A 23,174-nucleotide genomic window follows, 5' to 3' on the forward strand; every position below is an offset into this window, starting at 1 on the left:
ACATCCCTCTCAACCAGTCCACTAGGTTCTGACCCCTCAGTTACCTCTTTTCACATTTCTTGGTGCTAATAAAGTTGGTTGAGATTAGTTTCTCGTGAAATATTCCCTAGTAGGTAGCTTTATTATATTATATTATATTTATTATATTCTAGTTATTATTTAACAGTTATTTTCCCCTTAAAATTAAAATTAAAAATGACAAATACAGATTCTGATGGTAGATAAAATCATGTCTTAAAGTTCAGAGAATGAATACATGCCAACTCGAGAGATCATAATTAATAATTTCAAAAGATGTACAGAGCCAGATACCTAAATCAATGATGTACCTCTGTTGGTTCCAGAGCTTCCCAATTGAAACCTGAAGCTGACCTCTCCCGACCCCCCTGCCCCAAGGAGAGACTGGAGAAAGGGGCAGAGGACTCCAGATTGGTAAGACTGGCAGATGGCAGGTTTAAAAAGCAAGGGAACTTACATAGCAGGCTTGTCTTGGGTGCACTGCAAGACAGGTAGAAGTCTGCATCAGATTCTTAGAAGTTCATCCAGAAGCCCTAACTGGGTTCAGTCATGTATCCTGTCCAGATGGTCCCCACAGCACGTGGTCTCTTGAGGCTGTATGTATCCTTGGAACCGGCTCCCACTGTGGGAACAGTGGGCAGCGGATACATTTCAAGGACAGGGGAGAGGGTGAGGAGTATCTGGTTGTCCAGATTCAGCTCGTGGGTCAACTGAAGGTCATGTCCTCTTAATTACCTCCTCCAATGACTCCCCATTGCTGATTACAAGTGAATTTCCAACTTTTAAAACTGAGCCATGGAGAAAATCTATGACATTTAAAAATTAAGTTTCTGAAGCCCTCTGACAAGTCAGTGCTGTCCTAGTTTGTGTATTCGAAATTGATACATTCAATAAATGTATTGGTGTGCGGGACAAAGTAACGTACTAGCCAGGTCCCTCTTAGATAAGGGACCTGTTACCCCAGCTGCAGGGAATACTGCTGGGAAAAGGCCTCTAGCTGTTCTCTCCTTTAGGGAATGCCTCAGCTTCAGAGAGCTGCCTTATCTCAAGTTCATGCCCCTTGCAAGGAAATTTATGTGCAATGATCAATGTCAGTATATAAAGGTCTGGAAGATTCAAACCAACTCAGGACAACCCTGAGGGTCACCCTAGCTCCGGAGCTCCCTGGAGGGCTGGCCAAGACTGTCATTGACCTTCATCATGGTTTGACTTCTACCTCTGCTCACTCTTGCTCCCGAGTGCTCCCACCTACAAGTGCTTGTCCTTAATCAATATTGTGTTTGCTAAACTCTCAAGAAATGGCATTGGATATATAAAAAGAAAACCCCTAGGACCTAATGCAATGCAGTATTTATGGAAATAGTATTATTATTCATTCATAATGTTTACCTTACATAACTCCAAAATGAATTGGAGGCAAGTAATAATCACAGCATTTAATCAGCACACCAACCCAAGCCTTATGTAGAACAGGAAAGGTATTTTAAATGATTAAAGTTCAGTATTTCAAAGCAAAATTTTAAATTGACACCAATCAATCCAAAATAAACAACACCTCTACAAAAATAACTTCTGGCCTTTGCATCTGTGAGAGCACACATACAGGAAAGTAAAAATTATAGAAAATACTTATGCAAATTATGGTGCAAGAGGGATTGGGGGTGGTAGATGGGTAGTTAGGGCTACGTGTGTGGCTTAGAAACTAAAAAGATGGACTTAGATACTCCTTTAAAGAAATAGGATATGATACAGCAGGACATATTTCTCCTTTATTTATAGGAATATTGAGGGAGGAAAGTAATCATCCATTTATCACATGGTTTGATAGGGCAGCTACTACATTGGGGGTACTGGGCAAATGGAAAACAAGCAAGAGGGAAATAATACAGCGTACCATTAACTAGAAAACTGTTTAGAGTTAATGAGTGTAACAAAGTGCCAATAGATAGAAACCTTCATTTTTTTAATCTGTTACCGAGTTGTGGGATCAGATACCATATCACTAGCTCTCAAGGGTACTGTTGGGGCAGCTGAGGACAGATATGGGTGACTTCATCATTTTCAAGGTTGAAAGTTCGTGGCTAGCTTTGTGAATCTCTCTCTGTCGTGGTAGTGTGGACAGTGAATATTCTTGATAATGCTGGTGCCTTCAGGGGTTGGGAAAGGAGCGGGCAATATGAGGGTTTTAAGATGAACCACAAGATATTGCAAGCTTCAACTCAAACATCACTCATTAGAAAGTGCTACCATCTCTTGGTACATAAATGCCCTACTCTTATGATCTGTCAGTCTTCTTAATTGGGCAAGCCCAGCCTTACCACTACATGTACAATAGACATTTTGACCAGTCTGAGTTTTTGTTTCAGACCTGGAAAACCAGGGGACAACCAAGGCAGACTGGTTCAGACCTGAGCAAAGACTCCGCTACCAATTAGCTTGCTAGCCAACTAGCAAAGTGAGCATGAGAATGTCCAGCTTCCCCTAAGCCTCAAATTCTAAGTGAGAAAGCCAGCTTGCGCTGGACGCTCAGAGCCCAGCCCTACCGAGATTCCTTCCAGGGTGTGCGCAGCACCCCGAGGGCACCTTCACTTGTAAGCTGCAAGTCTGTAGGTAGGAGGGGCCTCTCTAGATGCCAGAGAAGGTTTCTCAGCTATCTGATTAAAGGGTGACCACTCAAAGGTCACAGAGAGAGCGATTCTCTAGATCCTTGCTACTCTGTGGTCAGAGGACCAGCAGCATCAGCATCACCTGGGAGCTTGTTTGGTTTGTAGAATCTCAGACCGCAGCCCGGACCAATTGAATCCGAATCTGCATTTTTAATTCATAGGCACCTGGAAGTTTGAGAAGCCCGGGTCCAGGTGGTAGCAATGAGGCTAGCGGAAGGATCTGCCTCTCAGCCCCGCCCCCTTTCCTCTTAGCTCTCAGCTTAAGCTCTGCTCAGCACGCTTTGGTCCCGCACAAAATTTCTGCAAACCCACAGTGTGTGAGGAGGGGGCGTGTAGGAGCTGCCCCGCTGGGGAGGCTCAGAGGGAAAGTGTCATCAGATTGGCAAAAGGCGGCTTTCTCCAGCTCGGAGCTCCGCGGCGTGGAGACACTCCCCCCTCCCCTACCCCTCCCCCGACACCTCGCCACCCCCACCCCCCGCAGCTGCTACCGCCTGCCTCCCGCCGGCTGCCACGAAAACCCGGAACAGCTGCGTGAGCGCCTGGCAAGTCCTCCTAGGGCGAAGCGGGCAGCTGGGCATGCTCAGTAGCTGGGGGAGGCTTGGGTGGAGAGTAGAAAGCTTTGGCTCAGCCTCCCACCCCCTCCCACCAGCCCCCACCCCACTTGCCCCTACCCAGCCGGTAGTAGTGGCCCGGCGTGCGCCCGGGGAGACCGGGAACATGGCGCTCCAAGCGATGTAGCAGCCTAGGAGGAGAAGGGGATGAGGCTCCGCCGCTGCGCTGACAGCCAGCCACCAGGTAGGCAGGCGCTCCTGGCGGGGGTGCCTGGGTGGATGTGGGTGCGGGGAGGGGCGCTTGCTGGGTTGCGTACGGAGGGGACCCAGGCATCTCGCTTTGCCTGGAGAGGATGCGAAGCGGACAGCTGTGACAGCGCGTAATTTTCATCTCCTAGGAGATGCCAAAGGTTGGGGACCGGCTGGCTGGAGCAAAGGGATCCGGGGACCGCCCCCCCGCCCCCCACATCCATGCGCTGCTATCCAGCCTGGGCTTTCTACGTGTCAAATAAAGGGTAGTTCTTTTCTGCTGGGCAGGAGGGCGAGGGGGAGAACCCTGGATACCAGTCCTGGGAGTGTGCTGGTCCCCCGGACCGCTAGCAAGCCCAGCACCAGTTCTTTGTGTATACAGCCGCGCACGCCCGGGGCTGCCACGGTGCCTGCTTCTCCCAAGGCGTGTTGGACATATTGCCAGGGCAGGATTCCCGTATGGTTTTTGTCTCTTGGCAGGTGTGGACTGAAAGATGCAAAGCTGAGCCTTTATGGGGCTGTGTTTTCCTTTGTTACTTGCCTTGGTGTATGTGTGTGCGTGGTGGGGTGTAATGGAGAGAACTTCTGCTCGTGGGCACGGGTGTGGACAGAGCGTGGAAGAGGATCTTGATTCCAAACTCTTGTCAAAATTGCCTGCGATGTCAGCCTCCTGGAGGATAAACTTGAGAAGTCCAGAGATCATGAGGGCCTAGTTTGAAGGAGAAGGGTGTTTGCCCTTCCTGAACCTGTGTGTGTGTGTGTGTGTGTGTGTGTGTGTGTGTGTGTGTGTGTGTGTGTGTGTGTGTGTGTGTGTATCTGGAGCTTTAAACCTGGGATGCGAATTAATTCAATTAAGAGAATTTGAAGTATTGGGGCTGTATCTATGGTGGTCTTTTTTTCAGGCCAAATTAATAGAGAAAAAGAACTTGGCACAAAGCCAGAGGAAAGTGTCATCGTTAATAGTTAATGACAGCTTTGGAAGGCTGAATGTACTTTTGGGGAAATCAAGAAGCCTGGCATTCCACAGGGTTCTACCAAGAAATAGCCATAGGGTCCTTGGTAACTCTCACAAAACCTCTCAGAGCGTCCTTTTCCTTTCTGGGATTTGGTGACATGTGGATACTCTCTCTGACCTGAGTCCAGATGGACTAGACACTCTTTAGAAGTCCCTCTTACACTAGAATTCTATGAAATTGGCATCCCATAATAACAGCTCTGCCACCTTGTATCTGTGTATCTCTTTTATTCAGCCATACAAGTCACCGAGTTAGGGAGGAAAGGTAAATTTAGAATATGCTTTTATTTTTGCCTTATACTTTAAAGGATGGACATCTGTGACTATGAAGTTTAGAGATGCTTCGCTTCATACTTAACAGTATTTATTTTTATGGTCTCCTTGGGTGGCAAGAATGAGTCAGTATCGTCGAAATGGGAAATGCTTGAGGAAAATGCATTTAAGTAAATTAAAGCCGTAAATGCCCAATCTGATGATAATACCTTGACTTGGAATATCTATGTGCAAAGCAGAAGCACTGCTTTAATGGAAGTAGTCGAAGTCGATGGCAAGTTCATGGTGATAGCATTGGTCTTAGAGTGGAATTTTTGTATTCCTCTGTGAATAGGTAGAGACTGTACTAGGGCCCTGAACTTGTTTTGTTAATAATGTGAGTTTTAACTGTAGGCATGGAAAACGCAGTCCGGCTGTGCCTCTCCCTTCTCCTTCACTTTGTCATTTGACTAAAATGCTGCAGATGTGCGAGGCAGGTGTTCTAGGGTGTAATATTGTCTTGGTGGTGAGACAGTTGCTCTTGAGCTCTGACTATTCCATATTTGGTTTTGTGATCTTGGGCAAGCTATTTAACTTTCCCAAGCCTCAGTTTCCTCATCTGTAAAACAAGTCTAGGATTAGTAAGACTTAACCTAAATGGGTAGATGTGTGGATTTCTCAGATTATAAACCACCAAGACAATGGTGGTGATCATTGTAAGAGGAAGGGAAGTGGATGTTTATTTAACTTCTTCTATGTGCCCTGTATTACACTAATCAGGTTCAAACATGCGATCACACTTAATCTTCCCAACTGGATGAGTTTCCTGAGGCTGCCTTAACAAATGACCAAAAACAAGGTGGCTTAGAATAGCAGAAATTTATTCTTTCATCATTCTGGAGACTAGAAGCCCATAATCACTTTATGTGCAGAGCCACGTGCTCTCTGAAGCTTCAAGATGAGGATCCTTTCTGGCCTCTCCTGGCTTCTTATAGTCCCAGGTATGCCTTGATTTGTAACTCTGTAACTCTAATTTTTACCTCCTCCATCACATGGTGAAGTTCCCTTGTCTAAAAGGACACCATTCATACTGGACTTAGGACCCGCTCTAATTCAGTGTGACCTCATCTTAACTTGGTTACATCTGCAAGGACCCTATTTCCTAATGAGGTCGCATTTATAGCTTTTGGTTGGGCATGAATTTTGGGGGGACAGTATTAAGTCCAGCAGACCCTATGATCTGTATTTAATGACAGTATTAGTATTATGTCAGCATGCCAGCAGAATGTAAATATAGAGAGGTATGTGTTCAGAAGACACTTTAAAGCTTATTTAAACCAGCTAATGTATTTGAGGTTTTATAAAACCACACATGGTAGGGAACAGCAGCATTCATAGGTACCTCATTTATACACATGTCACTGGCCTGAAAACCAAGACAATCCAGGGTTTCAATCTTGTACAGGTAATATACCTGACATACCCTGTCCCAAGTGGATTTGTTCGTATTGCCTTCCTCCCTTTTGGCTACCCTCCAACACAATGCAGCAGAAAACCGTATTAAACAACAAAAAATAACAGCAACAAAAATATCCCAATCTTAACACCTTTCTAATCTTTCTTGTCTTGATAAATGGCACTACTGTCCATGGAGTTGTCAGAAACTCAGGAATCATCTTTGATACCTCTGTTCCCTTTGCCTGCCATATCTAAGACTACCGTGAAGTCTTGAAAGTGCTGTCTTCTGTATTTATCTCTAAAAGCTTGATAGCTTCTTCTCTCCATCCGCCCACCCCTCACCACCATCAAACTTCAAGCCATCATCTGTCAGTTGGTCCAGTAGAATAACTTTCCAACAAGATCCCTGATTCCCTGCTTGACCCCTCAAATCCTTCATCTAGAGCAGACTGGATCATGTCAGTCCCCTGCATAAAATGCGTTTACATACCTGGGCCGGCTTCCAGAGATGATAGGAGCCTTGGGGACTTTGCTGGCCTCCTCTTGGGCATCTCTTCTTCTTATTGCTGTTACACTGATCTGTTTCTTGACTATCCCAAGTACTTCCCCCTTACTTTGCCAGTCCAAGCTGTACTCACCCTTTGGGCCTCTTTGATTTCCTTTCCTCGCTAACCCAAATCTCTCATCACCCCTTTCCTTTCCTTCCATAGCACTGATCTCACTCTGCAACTTCCTATTTATTCATTTGGCTATTTAATGTCTGTACACTCTGTGATAGCCATTTGTTATGTGTCTTTCATGTAGAAGATGCTTAATAAATGCCGAATGAGTGAAGGAATAAATACTCTTCCTCATGGCATTTTGCCATGCCAATTTAAAGTTCTTTAGAAACTTTTTTCTTTACTAACATATAAAAAGATGCAATTTAGAACCTCATTCTGACTTCAAGGGAAGAGTATTCTTGTCTTTGACAAATGCATCTTCTATGAATCGATTTCAAGTGAGCAGTTAAAGAACTGAGTCAAAATATCTTCTGGCAACTGAAGCTTTTATAAAAACACATCAGTCAGTCAACAAACATTTCACAGATATTTATTGGATGTTAATATTTCCCATGCTAGGTCTTAGAAAGACAGTGCTGAACTAGACTTTTAGCCTTCTAGAGATGAATAATAATAAACAATAAATAATCACCGTGTGTAATAATAATTAATAACATTGACCAAGTTCTCTTTAGTCCCTGTTCCTACTCATTATTATAGATGGCTCTCCAATCTTTCCAATAACACAGAATCCAAACTAAATGCACAACAAATATTTGATGAATTCATAATTAGTAGATACGATTATCCTGATCTTTCAAAGTAGGAAACTCATGCTTATCTGGGGAAAAACGAATCTGCTCATCTATAGGAATGCATGTGATTGCTTTCTGAATATAACTGGGTGGACCCTGTTCTGCTTTAAAAATTATCCTGCCTCTTTCTGGGGCTAAACTTACTCTTTATATGAGAATAAGTTCCTAGTAGATTTCTTTGTCTTCCCCAGTGGTCAAGATTCTTAATCACCAGCTGAATTGTCTCATTTGTCTTGTTTCATCTAAGTGAGAGGTGACTTAATCTCTCTTGTTTAGGGCCCCTTTTGGTAGTTTTGAACAGGTACACTGAGTACCAGAGAGAAATGAATGTGGTTCAACACAGGAACACAGGTTATATTTTGGATTTCTAGGGTGGCCTCAATTCTATGTCATTTTAGTAGTTGCATAAAAGATGATTTTTCAAAATAAATAAAAAGTATCATTTAATGCATATGATTAAATATTAAATTCTCACCTAAGCAACAAAAAAATCAAACGCTGTGTCTTGATATTGTTTAATAGCAATGGATACACAGTTGGGTCAACTAAAACCTAAAAGAACTAGTAAGAGATTTAAGTAAGGTGATTGGTTATAAGACACATGTTCAAAAATGAGAGATTACGTCAAATGCCAGTATTTAACAACTAAAAAATTTCAATAGAAAATGACTCTGTTCATGAATCCATAAAAATAAATATTATCTTGAAAAATAGGAAATGTACATAAAACACTTGGGAAAAACAAGAAATGTCTAAGGACTTATATAAGGAAGCTATAAAATTTTACTCAGATACACAAAATAAGAAACAAACAAATGAAAATGTACCTTATTCTTGGGTAGAAAGATGGATAGTGTGATATGGTTATTTTTCCATGGTCAGTTATATGGTTTTAATGCATTGGGATTTGGGAAAACATGACAAAATGATTCTAACTTTCATCTGGAAGAATAACTATATGTCAATAGTCAAGAAAACTTTGCAAAAGAATACATATGGGGATGGGGGTGGGTTGCCTTTCCTGAAATAAAAATAAATCTGATCATGGAATTACAGTCACTTAGCAGGGTCATACCGGTGTAAAAATCAATACATAGCTCAATGGGATAGAGTAGCCTGGAAATAGACTCAGGTAGTTTTTGGAAGCAGAACTGTGATGGAGAAAGCATTTTGAAACGGGAATATTTGACAAAAGAGTAAAGGAAATTGGCTAAGTGTGTAGAAAACACCCAGCTAGGAACCTCTGTTTACAGTGACTCACTAGACTAGATTCCAAATTGAAAAGTTTTATCTGATAGAGGAGAAAGCTAGCAGAAAACATTTAATAATTTTAGAGGAGTGACTTTTCCATTTAAAATTAATGGGAAGAATTACAAGGCAAAAGACAGGTCTGAATACTTTTTTTTTTTACATTTTTATTGATTCATAATCATTTTACAGTGTTGTGTCAAATTCCAGTGTTCAGTACAATTTTTCAGTCATACTTTTTAAACTTCTGCATGCAAAAACTAAAGTAGAAAGTAGTCTAAAAGTAGAAAGTAATCATGGAGAAAAATTATGACACCAAGCATGACAGAACAGTTCATATAATGATCACACTGAAGAGCTCTTGGACATCAGCAAGTAGAAAATAAGACCCCAACAGAATTGTCCAAATATCTGAATAATTCAAAAGGAAGAAATAAAAAGGCTAATATACATATTTAATAAATACTCTTACTATTAATCACAGAAATGCAAATTAAAGCAAAAATGAGATGGCTGTGTTTCATGTATTAAACTATATGTATATATACACATATATATATATACACATATATATACATATATATATACACACATATATAAATAAATAAATAAATAAAATACTCAGTAACTGACAGGGACATTCTCATTACTATCGGTGGAAGAATTACATGATGCAATCTTCCTGGAGAACAATTTGAAAATAATACGCAAGAAGCTTTTAAAAGTTCAGATTATTTGACACAAGTGTTTCTCTAGTTTTTTATTTTAGTCTTTGTTAAGGAAGTAGATGCAGACAGAAACTTACATGGAGGATCGTTTAATATGCTAAAATAAAAAAAAATTGAAAACAACCTATGTAAAAAGTTGGGGGCTAGTTAAAGATATTTTAAAGTCCCCCAAAGGATAAACGGTGACACAGATATTTAAAAGTGATAATTTTGAAGATTAATAACTTGAAAAAACCTTCACAACAATTTTAACTGGAAATAACCAATTGCTCTTCTGCCTTGTAATGATGGTATTTCCATTTCACAAAACATGTAGGCATAGTAAAAACTGGAACAAAAACTGAAAGTTAGACAGGGTCTGTGTGGTAGAAATATGGATGGCTTTTATTTTTTTCATAGCTTTCTGAATTTTTCAAAATGTAGTCAGTGATAACATACTGTTTTACATGTTAGAAAAAATACCCACTGTTTTTACAAATATGGTGATGATACACATTTAGGTTATAAGTATTCATTTATGTGACATTCATTGATTATCGCTTATGTAAGGGGCTCTGCCAAGTGTATCAGCAGTGATTCTTAGTTTGCATGCAAATAAAAGAGACTCTAACTTGGGCAAAAAAGAATTTACTAGAAGGTTATCAGGTAGTGCTAGAAGTGGGGGTGTACCCAAAAAACAACCACCACTACCACTAAAAGCAGGCTTGGAAGCAAACCAGAACTAGCCAGTTCCAGTTCTCTAGTCTCTGGATATCAGAGACTAGAGAAACAGTCGCCCCACACCCATCTCACTCAGCATCAGAGAGTGACTGGTCATCCCACTGCCCCTTTTCCAATGAGAGAACCAAAATAGATGGGATTGGTGCTAAACAACCAAAACCAAACCAAACAAAAAGAATAAAAATGCCCATTAGCCCAGGACTTGCAGGCCAGTAGGGCTGACTAGCATCCTTCCCTCCAGAGGGAACACCTGCTGAGATGCAGAATCACAAATAATGCGAGGTCCATGATACAGTGTGCACAGTGGTGCTCCATATAGGACACGCTATTTTCTCTTGGGGTCAGCAGGACATGTCCTGAAGAAGGTGGCTTTTCAGACTTGATCTTCATGTCTGGGCAGGAGTTTCGAAGGGAAGACAACCATTCTCAGGTGAGACGGGGGCCAGTGAAAGGATTATCCAAAAGCGACAGTTTGGCAGAAGCAAGAGGTATAGTTGGGAAATAGATGGGGCACTAGCACAAGTCTAGGCTGCTGCTGCTGCTTCTTTTTTTTTTTTTTTTAATTGAAGTATAGTCAGTTTACAATGTTGCATCAGTTTCTGGTGTGCAACATAATGTTTCAGTCATCCACATACATATGTATATTCCTTTTCATGTTCTTTTTTATTATAGGTTACTACAAGATATTGAATATGGTTCCCAGTGCTATACAGTAGGACCTTGTTATTTATCTGTTTATATATAGTAGTTAGTGTCTGCAAATTCCAGACTCTCAATTTATCCCTCCCCATCCCCTTCTCCCCTCATCCCCAGTAACCATAAGTTTGTTTTTGATGTCTGTGAGTCTGTTTCTGTTTTGTAAATAAGTTCATTTGTATCTTTATTTTTAATATTCCACATACAACTTTTGATTCTGAATTATCTAACCTTTAGCAAGTCCTATAGTAATGTTTGAGTTGAGTCCACCATGGATACTAGGCTCTTGGTTCAAATAACCTTTGGTATCTAATACTAAAAGATCCTCCATAGATCAGTTTATATTCTTCCTACAGTTCTCATCATGAATAGGAAATGACTGTGGCTGTCCAGGTAACTTAATGCTCAGGTTCACGTTGCTTTTATAACTGTTGATAAACTTTTCCCTGAGGAAAGGAGACTTGCAGATGGCAAGAAAAGAAAGGTAATTATTTTTTAATTGCACTAAAAGCAGGACAAGGAAGATCTTAAATTACCAAGAGGGGTCCCTGGACAATGCAGAGTAAAGAGCCTGACTGCTCTGTCCTCCAGCCTCTGTGCACCTGCACAGCTGTGCCCTCCTGTACCACTCAGAGAGCCCATGTGCTGCCACAGCTGCTCCTGGTCCCTGCTCTGCACACCTCAGACCTTGGATTTATCTACTCCTGGGCCCACAGTGGCCTGAGGAAAGACTGTTTATTGATGGGAGGTGTGGAAATAGCTTGGTAGTTTTCATGCAAGTCCTGGAGGTCAGAAGGAGCAAGGGGGTGAGGTGGAAGCTGGTTCTCCTTACTTAGCCGTGTTCTGGGATTCAAGTATTTGAAGTTTAAACCTGGCTTCCGGGTTGTTCTGAAGGCATGTGTATCAAGCAGGGCAGATAGAACATATTTAACAATATTTAGCTTAGTTTAGCATTTTTGAATACTTAGATATAGAATAATTGAGACTTTTAGGCCCTCAAATGTTAGAATTGGGGTTGCCCGGATAACTATTTCAGAAGGGTCATACTCTGTTGTTCATTCACACACACACACACACACACACACACACACACACACACACACTGCAGCAGCGTGGTAGATTATAAGAAAAGGAGATTGCACTCCTGTGATTATAGCAGACATGTTGCACAAGATGTGTTAAACCCTCATCCAAGTGTTTTACCTGTGTGCCTTAATTAATCTTCTTAAGAGCTCTCTGTGAAACAGACAACTCAAGGCACAATATCATGGAGAGGAGTCAAACTGCCTCATCTGGATCCAATGTCCGTATACACTGCAGCCAGTGGCAGCTCAGTAGATAAGATGTTTTGTTTGGAGTCCTTGAACCTTCAGTAACTGAAAGACTGCTGGATTAATCAACCCACTTTGGCTCTCAAATCCTCTGATTTTGCATATGTGTTCATGGGGACTTCCCCATGAAAAGGGAAAGTAAATGCCCTGACTGCCTTGCTGTGTTCAGCATTATAATTAAAACCAAAAATCAATGTTTGGTTGCTTGTATAAAAAAAGAAATTCAACTTACATTTTAAAACAGTGGTCAGTCATGGGATTCCCTCTGCCAGTTTTCAAGGAAGTTGCCATCTGTGTCGTTGGTGATGAAGGTAAATTGGCAATGAACAGTCCTTTTGTTTGTCCTGTAAAACACAGTGCATATTCCTCAGCCTGCAATACACCACTGTCCGGCTGAATCAAGATAACTTTATCCCAATATTATTGGTTCCATCACTCTTCTAATAAATTACAGACAGAGGGAAGGTGGGGGAGAGCTCAGTCACTCATGCCTTCAGTCCCAAACATAAGATCTATGACAGAATCAGCAGTTGTCAGCTTCACTTTTCAATTCAAATTCAAGGTTGACATACTATTTAAGAAACTCCTTAGCTATTTTCTAGATGGAATTTGATCCCTTTGCTTCTAAGCGTGGTTATTTGTATCATGCAAATGGATTTTCTAGCTAATTGTTCTTAACTGTCAACAGAGTTGCCCCCTTGTCTAATTTAGTTCCATTGCAATTTACTGAACCAGGATGAGAGCTTCCTAGAAGAGCAGAAAACTTATACTTCATTTGTTTCAAAGAAAGATTCTTCCTCCAAAGTAGGAACAGTTGCTACGTGGGTATAATTTAACCTCTAAAAATATAAACAGTGATGAAGGAGAGGGATTAAAGGAAAAAAAAGTCTTATAGAAACTGAATGTCGAGCTTTCTTCATGTGTGCTTTTTAGGACAATGTTCTTCTCTGGCTTTTAGAGACATGGAAACAGAAGGGGAATTTTCCAGTCATATTTGAATAACAGCTATTCATAACCTGAGTTAAACGGTAGCTTGTTTTACCCTTTATGAGAGTTTTTAAGACAACAGCTACCTCCAAGCTGTGTCCCATCTTCCTAGTCCAAGCAGAGTCCTCTCCCCCTCCCCCTCACAGTCAAGGGCTCCCTAAACCTCATCAACTTCAAACTTTCTAGCACATGCCCTTTCCTGGCCTCTGCTGCTACTCCCCTTAGCATCTCTGAATTAGACCTTGTGTCAGCTTCCTCTCTGTTCTTTGTCGTCATTCCCACCCCCACATGGACATCTCATCATCTGATTATCACCTTCTCATTGAAAATGTCCTACCAGCTACCCCCACCCCTGCCCCAGATTCTTCCACATGGTTCTGGGAAACTTCTGGAAGCAAAATCACTTTGTTTCTTACTTGACCCCCTTCTTGTACTAGACTGAGAACTCCTAAAGAAGATACCTTGTTTCTTTGTCTTTGCATCCCCAGCGTCTAGCTTTCAGCATAGGTATGTCATGTCTTCAGAAGAGTTAATAAGAGTTTGTGGATGAATGGATGTTACCTGGGCTAAAAAATGAGCTCAAATGCAAAAGAGTAATGCCATGATTTAAAATTCCAGAATGGAACCTAGCAATGATCTGATCTAATCCATTTTCTTGGAAAAAAAAAAGTTGTACGCTAGTAATTATTTTCTACTTTGTATAAAAGCAAGATGCATGGAAGGAAAGATTAATACTCTCTGTTTCTGGTTAGAGACAAACTCTAATATTGGATATGGATATAAAGCAGACTTTCTAAATACACTAAAAACTAATGAAGCAAACCATAAGCTAAGAGCCACCTTTCCGACAATAGAGAAAATAAACCGGGCTTCTTGAAAGACATTAAGAATAATTATTTGATTACTAGATGCAACTTACACCTACTGCTCTGTTATCCCAAACCTGGTATGGATATGCCTGGTTGGTAAGGTGATCCCTGCTTGAACATCACTTGATTTGTATACTGAAAGCTAGGGTTTGGTGCTAGTCTTTGGTACCACTTGTTTCCATAGTAACAGATGCGCTATGAAGTGAGAGAAACCAGGAAGGCCTGGGATAGAAATTAATCAAAGTCAGTGGTCCAGGCAAAGGGTTCCCTAGCATGGGACCCAGCATCTCTTCAGGCTTCTGGTCACATGTGTTTGCAGCAGGATTCCCAGAGATAGGAGATTTTAGGGTGATAACTGGAAGGGTTTATAGGCAATATATAGTTAGTTTCTGTGACAGCAGTTGGTGTTTAATTTAGCTTAGAGTCCTGCGGCAGCACCAGCATTGGCATATGAGCTGTCTACATTGGTTGAAAGAAACACTTACCGCCAAGAGCCCACTAATAACGAGGAATCAGTGAACACAACTGGAGACTTATTATCTGTGAAGTATAGTTGAGCTGTCCCTTCAAAACTGGAAGGTGTAGGAGAACACTGTGAATTCTGTTAGGTACTTGGGAGATAAAATTCATATTTTATGGCAAGACAAGAAAAATTTAAACATTAAAAATTCTTCTCTGCCCTTTGACCCCCCTCTCCCCCTACCATGCCCTGTGAATCTGCATTATGCATGGACCAGACATCTCCCATCGGCAAGAACACCTGTTCAACCATAAAGAGAAAGAGTCTCCTGCCATCAACAAGGCAACTCCTTAAGGGATAATGTTCCTTCTTGAGCTCATAAGGGGTCACATGACCCGCTGGGATGATGCTTAGATCTGGAGCCCGTAAACTGTCAATAATACATCATTTGATGTATAGCCCTCTGTCTCAAAAAGCTTGTATAACTGTGCCTTGATTTCTAACAGGCAAAACATCTCTCAGAGCTTTGTGAGATGCTCTTACCAGGTAGTAATCCGCAAATTTGGCTTAAATAAAACTTTCCATTTCTTTCTTAGATCGACTGATTAATTTTTCGTCAACTCACTAAGCATTTGATGATGCCGATTTAGAGCAGACTTTCTAGTCTTGTGGCCTCAATGTGTGAAATTTCTCCTGAAAATCCAGATTTCTGGCTTCTCTTAAAAAGAATCATTTATACACAGACATAAAATTCGGCAACATTGACCGTGTTTCCTCATGTCAACCATCCTTGTAGCCGAGTAGCCTTGTCTCCATCATAGACAGACAGATAATGGAGCCTTCACTTTGTCAAGTCCCCACCCCTCCCTACTGCATATTATCAGGCCATTTTACTTGTGTATATTACCCTTTTGGTCCTTGAAGCCTTTTGAATATGTGATCCGTGGATTGGAGGAGAGGATTGCTCTGTTTGGGAAGCCTTTTATCCTTCTATTTTGTCCCTTCTTACTCCCATTTCCTGAAAATATGAGCCAATTTATTTAGCTGTAAGGTGAATGACAATTTAGAAAGATGCATTTTTAAAATTCCATCCCAGAAAAAAAAGGTCTAGAATTAAACCTCCTGTGCTGGTATGAAATTTATTCAAAAGGGTAGAATTGAGGGATATTTTGTGGGAATATTTGCATAGTTAAATAGGCTTTGGCAGCTAACTCTTTCAGTATTTTTTCAACATTGGATGATAGTTTAAAAAAAAATTCCTGTTTCGTTTGGATTTAACCAAGGTGGAGAAAGAAATCATATGGTCTTGAGCTTGCACGAGAGGGAGGTAGGGATTATCAAGACTCAAAAAGATGGTATCCTATTTCATATGATACTATCATCTGGAAAATCTAAAACATTCAGAATGCAGATATGCCCACAGAAGTAAAGTAGAGCCTAGTAAATGCTATGCATTCTATAGAATGACTGGAAAAATCTCAAAATCAATATTAGAATCACCCAGGGTGACTGAGAATAATGATACCACTGTTCCTTAAGAAAAAGTAATGAAAAACAAATGAGGCAGAAAATTCCAGAGTTGTCCCTAGAGTTCTTTGCTTGAGCTGGAAAAGTGAGAAAAAACTTCAGAAAGTGATTCCCACACCCCCACCCCAGCCCCTGCTTTTTCCCCTAGACCTCAATTTTATTTTAAACACAGAGCGCAGCCTTCCCATTGAAGGCAGTTGTCTGCACAGACCAGGGTATGTGATGACTGTAGACTGTGAAATGTAGATGTGATGGCAAAACATAAAATCCTTAGGCCTAAGTTAATCACTTAACTGGTAGATCAAATTATCTTTTTAATTTTAATCCTATCTGTTAGGGTGGTGTCTGCTTGCTTCTGCTCTGTCTCATGACAGGCATGATAAAATATAGGAAACAGATATTAGAGTGACTGTTCTGAACTAGCCTTTCAGTATATAGGCATTCATGGTGCACTGCTGCATTTCTTTGGGGTGGCACTTAAACACATGTGGGCACGTCAATGAACAGAGATAGAAGTTCCTCTTGTGCAGGGAGAGATGAACAGTAAACAGTAAGCATCATAAGTGAATGCATAGAATGCCAGGAGGCGATTCGTGCCTTGAAAAAGATGGTGGCAGGAAAGGGTGCAGTTTTAAATCTGGGGATCAGGATGGACCTCGCTGAGAAGGTGACATTTGGAGGAAAAGAGGGAAGTTACCCACCTTGTGATTTGTCCCGAGAAGCATCGCAGGCAGAGGGAAGCCCAGGCAAAGGCTCCCAGGTGGAATGCCTGACTTGCGGGGGAAGCGCGCGGAGGCCAGTGTGGTTGGAACAGAGTGGATGAGGGCCAGAGCAGAAGGAGATGAGGTCAGGGAAGTGAGAGGTCAGAGCTGGCAGGATCTTAGAGGCAGAGGTAAGCACCTTGGCCTTTTCTCTAGCCACGATGGTGACCACTAGAGAGATCTGAGCAGAGGACGGGATCTGACTTAGTTTATAGGAGTCACTTTGGCCTCTCTTGAGAGGGGTAAAATGTGACAGTGGGGAGACACTGCAGTAAATTCAAATGAGAGATGGTGATGCTTTCACCAGGCCCGTAGCAGTGAAAATGGTGGGTGGTGACTCAATTCTCATCTATCTCGAAGGCAGTGTTTCCTTAGGCATGGATATGAGTTATGAGAGAAAGGGAGGAGTCAGGGAGGACTCCGAAGTTTTTGGCTTGAGCAACTCCAAGGATGAAATTATCTTCAGCTAAGAAAGGGAAGACTGGGAGAAGTAAGTTTCTTGGGGAGAGATCGAAAGTTTAGTTTTGGACATCAGATGCCCACGCGGATGGAGATGAGTATCTGTACTGGCAGTTGGAAGTCATAGGCATATGGGCTAAAAGGGCTTGCTGTATTCATGCCTGCAGTCCCTTTAGCCTGTTTCTGCAAAACTTCAGAGATCTTTCAGAAGTTGTTGTAAAAGACCCTATCCTTTGCTTGCCAAATGTGAGTGTATTGATTGCACCATCTATTAGTGTAGACAAGGACAGCACATGTCCAGTGGGTAAAAGGGCGTTGAGCCAGAGTAAGTTGCGCTCAAAGTTATTTCCAAATGAACGAGATAATACAGCTATAGGAGCTGAACTGGAGTCTTAGAGAATTTAGCGTGCAGCCGTTAAATGCATCTAATGTTGGAAAATGGGACAGAAGTAAGGCTACAATTGACCTTGTGATGAAACAGAAAGGATAAAATATTCCCCAGGAATAAATCATTTACCCATGTAATGCAATTGCATTCTTTCAGGGCGCTGGTGGACCAGCTGGCAAGCCATCTCCTCTGAGGCATTCGTAAAACTCCATGTCCCAAATAATGTGGCTCATGCCATGATCATTTTTAAGGGATCAGATATCATGGAAGTAGGCAAAGTTGGAGAAAATATAAATAAAGTTTATATCTTTATCCATGTCATATCCAATATGGCATGGATAATAAAAATTATTTTGAGTCTAGGTCTTGCTAGAAACCCCAAACTAAAAATAGTTTTGCATGGAGAAAGAGTGTGTAACAAATACGCTGAGGGCAGAGAGACGCGTCTTGTTCATATTTATATGTGGGTGTACAGTAAACGTTAGTGGATTTTAACTGAGTGTTGAAATGTAAGTGATCAGCAAGAAGTGAGGAATGAATATTGGGCAGGCAGTTAGCAGGCTGTAGGGGGATTTCAGAAATAACGTAGATGGTTCCCTTGATGAGACTGTATCAGTTGAGGTGGTTTAAGTTGTAGGGAAAGTATTTTAAAATTGGCCATCTGCTTCAAACAATTATGGAGCGACGAAGGGATCCAGAGTTGATGAGATTTTATGAGTGTTTGCCAGTAGGGTATTCAGGCTCAGCAGGCCCCAGATCATTGTGCTCTTAAAATAAGAGCTATTAAGCCTTGGACTTGGATGTGGTTTTAAGAAGCTCATCATCACTGGTATAGCAAGGGGCCCTCTAGATTTTTCTCACACCAGACAACACCTTGGGTGCTGGAGTTTTCCCATTTAGAACAGAGAAACCTGTAGAGAATCATTTCATGATTTCTGGTGTTCTTGAAGGAAGAGAAGAAATCTGGGGAGAGCTCTTAAAGCCAGTAGAAGAGCGGTCCTGAGTAGGCTTTGGGTCATCAACATTGAGCCCTTCTTTACCATGTTTGGTGGCTCTAGTCGTTGAACTCAGAGTTACAGTTTTGCTCTTCTGAGTCAGAACTTCAAGGTTCACCACTCAGTTCCTTTATGTTCAGGGCCTCCATGTTGTAAAACTTCAAGGAGCATCATTCACATCTGGGCTAGGTGAGCAGTGCCTCCTGGAGTGCTGTGGTCCACAGCCTGAATGTCCTTCTGCAATGATTCTGGACCATTGATCTGGTCCAGACTTTGTGGGATGGATCAACATGCCTTATAATCGTGTATGTTTCCTGTCCTCTTTCTTCTTCTCCCTCCAGACTATAAGAGGCTTCAGGGAAGGAGCTAGATTTTGTGTGTCTGTAGTAAAGCATCTCACCTGACACCCTTCACATAGAGTTGCTCAATAAATCTTTACTAAATACAGTTGACCCTTGGACAACATGGGGGCAAGGGATGCTGACTCTCCCTGTGGTTGAAAATCCATATATAATTTATAGTTCGCTTTTAAAAAAAATATGAGTCCTTTGTATCTGAGGTTCTGCATCCCTGGATTCAACCAACCAATACCAGGGCTGTAGTATTTGCTATTAGAAAAAAAACAGCCTATAAGCAACTCATGTTGTTCAAGGGTCAACTGTACATAAATGAATAATCATGCTGTGGTTTGTTGAGACTTGACTATGTGTTAGGCTCTGTGTAAAATATTTCACCTGTTCATGTCCCTTAATCCAAACAGTGACCCCCATGGAGGTACACATTGTCTTCATTTCTCCTTCAAGGATGCTGAGACGGTGAGCAGATGGTATATAAGTGGACAGTGTGAATGAAGACAGTTCTTTCAAGAATTTTGACGTGAAGAATTGAAAAGAGTAAAACTAGAAGGTACCGTGGAAACAGGATGTTGGGTTGAGGGAGAGCATTTTATATAAAAATGAGTGGACTTGAGCACATTTACATGTGATGGAATGGATTCAGTGGTGAGATCAGTTGAGAGATCTGATATTTGTTATCCTTCAGAGAAGAACCCAGAGGACAGGCACATGGAGGAACAGACAAGATGTTTGTTCTCCTGGAATAGGAGTAAAGGATTGGATGGGATAGATTCAAGGAAACTTGATGGTGGGAAGCTGAAAGTTCCTGTCTGAAGCCTTTTCTTTTTATCTTTCCAGAAGGAGGCAGAGTTATATAATTTGAGGAAAATGGTTGTGGTGATCATGGCAGTGGTGATAGTGGTTTTAAGAAGAATAGAAAAGGTGTGAAATGGTCTCTGCAGAAATCCTGAGACTGAGTCAGTCGATTCAGAGACATTTCCATGTGCTTCCTTCAGTTTGTATTAATGTAACTGTGGCTGCAAATTAAAACTCTTAAGAATGCATTTTCTTTGTATCTACCAGTAAAAAGACATTTGGCCCAATTTAATTAGAGTCTAAAGTAAGAGACCTTCTGTATGTAGGAGAGGTTTGAATTTTATCAAATACATTTAAAGAAAAGCTTTCCTTCTCTTGATTTCTACCTCTTGATTCATTTTCAGGAAAGTTGGGGAAATTCTGGGTGTATTTCCTGTAGGCTAAAATTGTATTTGCAGCCAGATGCTCTGGGAAACAGAGAATGAATTTCTTCAACAGGATTCGTTTGCTTGAAAGAGATTCAACTCAAAAGATTCAACTCCAGGGGTATCAAGAAAACTAGGAAGTTACTCATCTGTACAGCTGAAAATTCCAGAAATACAGCTGAATCAGGAGCTCAGAAATATCATGATGCCGTTTCTCCCCCAGCTCTCAGCTCTGTGTGTTTCTTTCTGGGCTTCATTCTCAAGCAGTTTCTCTCATTTTTCTGGCAAGCTAGCCCCGTCCCCACACCCAACCCCACAGCTCTGGGGTTTTGATCCTACTAATTTCAAAATCCAGGAATCACCAGCCCAGGAATTCCAAGTTTCAGGATTGAATTTCGGTAGTTCCAGTGTTACTTTTGTAGGTCACGTGACAGCATCCATTCCCAGTCTAATTAGTATTTGTTGTTTATTGACCCCTTGGGAGGTGTCCGAACTCCTCACTGGGGCCAGTCAGAGTGGAACAGAGTGGAGTTCCTTTCTCCCAAACCACCTGGATGGAGAGTGGGATGGAGAGGATTGGTAATGATGATCAGGATACCTTCGTCGGAAGCAGGAACAGTAGATGGTGCTCATGAAATTTTTGTGTTTTTCCTTAGAGTGTATAAAAGTAAAATTGCCTAGTGTATTTATATTCTCTACAAAGTTTTCTGGCCCAGCAAAATTTCTCTGGTCACATGGTTTTGACAGCTCTGATTTATTGGACTGATTGTATTTGAAAATATCTATTTTTTTTTCCTAGAAATAGCAGCTTCCAAAGACACTATTCATAGATTCTTTTCCCTCATCCTCTTGTGATCTTCGCTTTTCATCTTTGTGTCCTAATTTTTCCATTGTACGGCTGCTTCTATTTTGTAAGAAATAGATTTGTGTGGAGATTCTGATTTAGTATGAAATTATAATGGAAAGTCATTTGCATATTCAGAACCTGACTTAATGGGAGGAAGATCAGTGATAATTGCAACCTAAATGTTTCTCAGGGTAATGAGCTTATGTGGGTTAGTGGGGGCATGTTGACGGTCATACCAAACTAACATGAAGTGTATACACCCAAGCCCTCGACTTCTCCTGACATTTCCTTTCTTTGGCTTTCTCATGTGTAGTGCATTTCCTCACTGTGATTTAAATGGTTTGGTATTGTGTTGTCCTGTAGAGCTTCCTGTTTTATTATGTTCGTTCAACTTTTGAACAAGACCGATTGGGAAGTACCTTTGGTAACTACTGTTGTTTTGGCTGTTACTTGGTTGAAATTGTTAGAACCGGAGAGAAAGGATCAGAGACAGATCAACGACAGAGTCAAGTTTATTGAGAGAAACCTGCAGAGGGCGTCTCCAGTCAGACTGGAGCCCAATTCTCTGCGTACAGGCTTGGTTATTTATGCTTGGAAGTAGGAGCTGATTAGTGGGTTTCTTATGCAAATGAGGGATTCTGAAAGTAAAAGGGGCGTGTCTGAAAAAGAGAGGGGCCTGTTGGATGAGCTTTCCTGCCAGTAGTTCTCACTCAGGTCCAGGGAGGGGTTTCATGAAGATAAGGTATGCTGGAGGGTAAATGCTGACTGGTGGGTTTTGCAGAAGGTGGAGGTTGTGGCTTGCAGTCGCCTTGGTTTCTCCTGAAATGGCGGTGGATCACCGAAATGGAGCTGGTCGTGTCTGTCAGAAATGATGTCCAGTCCCCTGTTTGTATTATTTCTATAGTCCTGCCTGCCAACCTACATTCTGTTTCAACAGCATACGCCTACCATTTTGTCTGGTTTGGGATGTTCACGCATTCTTGAGAAAGTGGCAGACTTGGAATTCTATCTAATGCTTGCCCCCAGCCCCTCTGAAACCATAGTGTTTCCAGTCTATTTCATGGAATGTTGTCAGACATACACCTTCTGATGATTTCGTCTGTCCATTCAGAGATTGCACATTCGTAGCCTTAGGAACATCAGGGTCTACGTGCGTCTGTTCAGGCACATTTGCTTTCCCTGGCATGGTCTGAGCTGTTGGTTCTTACAGATACACAGTCTCTTATAAAAGGCCCTGCGAGCTGCTGGTCCCATGTTGACGGATTGGCAGTTCCAGATCCGCCTCCTTCTCTTCCTTGTATCTTCCCCTGGGTTGCCTTCTTGGAAAATACATACATTCCTCTACTTTCTCCTCTGGAAAAGAGAAGATTAAATTCTCTCTCCTTGCCAGATTTTTTTTTTTTTCTGAGACAATTTTCCTCCAGACCAAAAGGCATAGAGAACAATGAGAAGAAATATACTTGAAGGCACTGTTCGTTCTGAATTTACTTTTTCTTTCTTTGCTTTTCATTTCAAAAGAGATGCAGCCTGCTTTAATTTTCACAACGGAAGCAGTTGAATGTTTTTTTGGAAATACCAGCTGAATTTTATGTGACAAAGGTGGCCAGTGGCCCTGGCTGCTCTGTGACCTGCAGGGAAGGGTCTGCTCCTGGATTCTGGTGTGTCTGGGCCCACTTGGTTCGACCACTGTAATTCAGGATTGAGAGTTTTGGAATCTGATATAAGTCATGGGGGCCAACCTGGTACACAACTCTCTGCTAGCCATGACAGTTAACTAAGAAAACCTCATTTTACAAAGGCAATTTGTCTAGTGAGTAAGACATGGGACTCTGGACTTGGCAGACATGGGATCCATTCCTTGTCTGGACTGTTACTAGCTGTGCAAATTGATCAAATTTATGAGTAAATCTGAGCATTGATTTCCTAAGCATTAAAAGTAACAATACTCTTTGGGACATTAGGGTTGCTGTGGGTTACCAGCGTCCCGACCCAAAATGTGACTCTGGTTTACTTTCC

The 23,174-nt window shown here is 41.6% G+C and overlaps 1 protein-coding gene across 1 annotated transcript in view; it reads left to right on the top strand.

Annotated features, from left to right (window-relative positions):
* Positions 1–3,396: 3,396 nt before the first annotated feature.
* Positions 3,397–23,174, top strand: part of PAK5 (p21 (RAC1) activated kinase 5) — a 248,165-nt gene continuing 228,387 nt past the window's right edge. The window contains exon 1 of the mRNA XM_072943556.1: positions 3,397–3,479. The gene's annotated coding sequence lies outside the window, so the exon portion shown is untranslated. The remainder of the gene's footprint in view (positions 3,480–23,174) is intronic.

This window comes from Vicugna pacos, chromosome 19 (genome assembly GCF_048564905.1).
Source record: "Vicugna pacos chromosome 19, VicPac4, whole genome shotgun sequence".
In the NCBI taxonomy this organism is placed as follows: Eukaryota; Metazoa; Chordata; class Mammalia; order Artiodactyla; family Camelidae; genus Vicugna; species Vicugna pacos.